Here is a 5,088-nt window from a genome sequence, read left to right on the forward strand (position 1 = left end):
AAAATAAATCTTTAAAAAATAAAAAAAAAATATCTTCAAAACATAATAAACAAAGAATATTTCAAAAAACAATTTGTATAATTAGATCAACTATCTTATAATACATTCACCAATCTATTTTATTTTTTATTTTTTCTTCAAATATACTTTCTTATTTTTTAATCACTTCTATTCTCAAACTTGTTTCATTGTTCAATATTAATTTTAGTTTATTTACATTATATTAACTAAACCAATTCAAATGTCTTGGACTTTTTGTAAGTAGATAAATTATATTATTAATAAATCTATTGAAGATCGTTTTAATCAAATTAAATATATATATATATATATATATATATATAATGTCAGAATGAATTTTTAAATATTTTTATCTTGAAAATTTTCTTGTAAAAATAGTTCTTTGGTATAAAATACATGTATGCAATTGCATTTACAAGATATATAGATAATAGATTTAATATAGATGTTTTTAAGAAAAAATACTTCTACAAATAAAATCAAAATTATAAAGTGAAAGAATAGAAAATTCCTAGTGATTTTCTTGCTATGAATGTGTCCTTACAAATCTATTTCAAACAAAGAGCATAATTGTGACACCTTTTATAAAAATTAATGTATACTCATATCTTCTCTAAATCTTACACAATGGAAAAGTTGCCTGATATCATGATTACTATCCAAGACTTGTCCTGTCCAACAGCTAAAAACATAGAAGAAGATTAGTAAAAAGTAGAAAAAATTGTCACTCTGTTTATATCACATCATTCAAAACAAAACAAACAAAACAAAACAAAAAAGAACTATATATCTAATTGCTATAACAGAACATTAACATATTTTCAATCAAATGAGCAATTGTAGCACTTTAAATTGCATTATAATATTAAACAAATTTGCTTTTATATGGTATAAAAAATAATATATATTTTTATTATACACATATATAAAAAAATCCATATTTGAAAATAAAATAAACAAGTAAATTATTAGTATTCCAAATTTATATATATATATATATATATATATCCATATATTTAACTATTCATTTATTTGATTCATATGTTTTGTTTTGTTTTTTTAGGGTTCATATATTTAACTATTCATTTATTTGATTCATATGTTTTTGTTTTGTTTAGAAATGTAAATTTATATTTTAATAAGAACAGTTTATTTTTTACATGAGTAAGTAAAAGTCTACAAAAGTTTAAATTTCTTCTTCTCTTTATGTCCTACATTTAAATGGTGGCATAAAAAATAATTACAAGTCAACATTGCAGAATCCAAATATAATGAAGATAAAAACAGAAAAAATCATATCTGATTTGCAACATAACACTCTGATATTGTTTATAAATATGCAATTAAAAATACATAATTAAAATTCGATGTGTCTGATTATAAATATGTTTCATATCTTCCAATGTTGTGTATATCTTAAGCTAAGGTTTTCAAAGCAACAAGTCATTGGGGTAGAGAAGCTCTGAATAGGATTTAGACTTTCACACACATTTGGACTTTGCTCAGAGAACATTCATGGGGACAATCTAAATACATTTTTACAATATATTGCCTTAGGTACGGATACATAGACACACATACACATTCAACAAATAATGATGAAACACAGAACATTGGGCTATTTCTATATATATATATATATATATAATGATAAAAAGCGTTAAAAAAACATCAAAAAGTGGAAAAATAATTTCACAAGATGTAGGAAACGACGTTAATGATTAAGGCCATCACAGATAGACTAGAGGGGTGGTACATTGTATAATAATACAAGGAGTGCAAATGTGCCTAAAATGTATACATGCTGAATTGCCAATTAAGAAAAAGATGATACAAGTGGTCAGCATTGTTCTCTGCCATAACTCACATGTAAAAACCAGTCAACAAATTCGTTGGCCATCTTTTAATGGAAACAAATTAACTCTCTCAATTGCAAATACTTCAAAAAGACAAAAAGTAGTCCAGGTTGTCTTATTTGCGCACTCAGTCGGTACACTTTGATTGGGCCACAATGACTGTAAAGCATCTTTCTCACCGTTTTTACTGTAGAGACATATTTTGAAATCCTGAAAATTATGCCATATTCTGACGTCCTGACAATTATATCTCAGTATTGGCAAGAAATTCGGGGTTTGCATGTTGGTGGGAGTGATTCTGTGAAGACATTTCCGGCATATGTTTGGTTGGGATTGTGAGTCTTGTTTAAACTAAACTATCTTGTGTGGTTCCCCTGCAATAGAATTCTTTTCATTTGTGCAAAAAAAGAAACAAAAATGACATTTCCGGCATCCCACTCCCGCTTGATGGATTCCAATGCGGTGAGGAGATGTCACTGTTGCTCTGACACACCCCAGAAAATGACCGAAAATGGCTCTATCGAGTCACGTCGACCTTATAAGAATAGATTGTGCACTGAAGACACGATTGGCACACGCACCCATGTCCCCTGCAGCATCAGAGTGAAAACAGTATGCAGAACGGGTGTGCCGGGACGATCGGGTGGAGCCAAAACTCGTCGATGCCGCCGCACATGTGGGGGAACATGCAGACATCCACCCTACGCGAGCAACTCCAGGTGAGATACCTCTCGAAGGCCTATTTCGAAGCATTAAGTGACCAAAAGAGTGGTACTAGTTACACAGAATGCAGCCAAGGTGCAACAAGGGATGGATTATTTTCAGAAAAGGATAGTGATACCCTATTTTGTAGAGGGTAGTTGTTTACCCTCTGCAAAAGCCAACCTTGCAAAGGAAGTTGCGGAAGACCTAAAGCTAGGTTGAGACCTCGAGCATGGATTCTTCAAAGTAATTCATAAGAAGGAGGTTGCCACACTAAAGCTATTGATGCACATGCTTCAAATTTTCTATTGGAGTATGTTTATATTTCAGCCATGGATTCTAAGATTCAATTATCTCAATCCATGGTGATAAAAATGCCAATTTGGATGATATTGAAATCAGTTCGTGATGAATTTTGAAGTAGTGTACAAGTTTTAGCTCAAAATTTAGACACAATCTTGAGCAAGTACAAAGGAAATATAGAGAATAAGAATTATAAGTTTTGCATTGTTCTTAAAAAAAAGGTTCTATTTGATTTCATACTACGGGCAGTGAACCTTGTGACCAGTAATATAATGCTTGTAAAAGTTGATTAAAATAATTTACAAATTTGCTCCCAGTATTATTTATAGATTTCATATTTGATAAAAGAATATTTAATGCTATGAAGGTCTAAGCGAATTGGTGCACAAGCAATAGATCCAATAAAAAGACAAGAAGATCCAACTTGCCTATTTCAATTTACAACCACAATTTCAAGAAGAGTAAGAAGTCAGATTCCTTGCTAATAATAATATTGACATTTAGCTCAATCGAAGGATAATTTTCATCCAATACGATTCATTTATTGGAATCATTGATAAATTTAGATAATTTAATAAATTTTGGATATGGTTAGTATAATATTAATTATAGAATATAATAAGATGTCTCTCTTTTCTTTAGTAGACACTTTGCCTAAATTGGATGTAATGGAGAACCAAAGAAACAACAAGGAAATATACATCTTGCCTTACATGAGTGGTTTATTAAATATTAATGAATTCCTTGCAATGCATAGCAAATATCACAAAAAGAAAAAAAACATGCAATCCAATGCTTTGTGTAATATTACACAAACTCTTTATCACTCAATCATTCATCCATCGCGATCCGTAAACTATAGACTTCTAGTTCGATAGGTAAGATTGTTTCTTGCCTATAAATCAATTTGAATGGGGTGGAATCGATTGTCACTTTATACACTTTACAGTATATCCATAAGGCTGCAAATAATTTGATATCCCAATTCATGCCTACTTCTAAAATAGTCTTAGTTAATATCTTGCATAAAATATAGTTGGTTTTTTCTATTTGCCCATTAGCTCTAGGATGATATGGAGTTGTTTTCTTATGTTTGATCTCTTACATGTTCGTCAAAGCTGTAATTCTGGAATTAATAAAATGGATTTCGTAATTATTAACCAATTCTTTAGGACACCAAAACCGAGTGATAATATTCTCATATAAAAACGTGGCAACAGTGTTGGCATTATCATGTCATGTGGCAACAGCCTCTGCCCATTTGATTATATAGTCTGTGGCAACTAAAATATACCATTTATGTCCATATTTTGATGCTGGTATAATTGGTCCAATAGAAAATAATTCTCCATTTTTTAAATGGAGCTTGAGCCAAAATTGGAACTAACGGCATGGCGGAAGTGCCAATTAGTCAACCAATTCTTTGACATGGATCACATTAGCAAATATATTGGTATGCACTTGAAAACATTGTTGGCCACCAATATCTAGCCACTAAAGCCTTCCGAGTAGTACTATCATTGACAAAATGTCCACCATAACTATCCAAGTGGCAACCATCCAATATTGACTGTACTTTACTTTGAAAGATATAGCATTATAAAATGCCATTCTTTTCTTACTTATATAAAGCATTATCAATCATTATATATGGTGCACTTTTCAAAATTAAGCGTTTCTTAAGTTTTATGCTAAATATAGGTAAAAATATTTGAAGTATCAAAAATTGAATTATTTTACTATATTTTGGTGAAATCACATCCATAACAAATAAATCAGCATCGGAAAGTATATCAAGAATAGGTTCATTGCCCAGGATATTGGACAGCCGAAATAAATAGTCAATATTTACATGATTCTTCCCAGGTCTTATGATAATAGTAAAAATTGAATTCTTGTAGTAATAATATCCATCTGGTAATGCATCCACTCAACTGAAGCTTACTAATTATGTATTTTAAGGCATCATGATCCACATAAAACATGAATGGATAATCCAACAAATAATGCCAAAATTTTCGAACCAAATATATCATACCCAAAGCTTTTCATTCAGTAGTAGTATAATTTTGTTTGGTAGCGACTAATTGTCGACTAGCATAATATATTAGATGATCTATTTTTTTTCATCCTTCTAACTTAATACACATCCAATAGCAATATTGGATACATCAACATACATATGAAATGGTTTTGTCCAACAAAG

At 30.2% G+C, this 5,088-nt stretch overlaps 1 long non-coding RNA gene across 1 annotated transcript; it reads left to right on the forward strand.

The window, feature by feature from the left end:
• The first annotated feature begins 1,966 nt into the window (after nt 1-1,966).
• Nucleotides 1,967-3,591, forward strand: LOC149989431 (uncharacterized). The gene is made up of 2 exons (XR_016502719.1): nt 1,967-2,596; nt 3,250-3,591. It is a non-coding gene; the product is annotated as an uncharacterized LOC149989431 (long non-coding RNA).
• The last annotated feature ends 1,497 nt before the right edge of the window (nt 3,592-5,088 follow it).

Source organism: Physcomitrium patens, chromosome 4, assembly GCF_059467195.1.
Source record: "Physcomitrium patens ecotype Gransden chromosome 4, ASM5946719v1, whole genome shotgun sequence".
Classification (NCBI taxonomy): Eukaryota; Viridiplantae; Streptophyta; class Bryopsida; order Funariales; family Funariaceae; genus Physcomitrium; species Physcomitrium patens.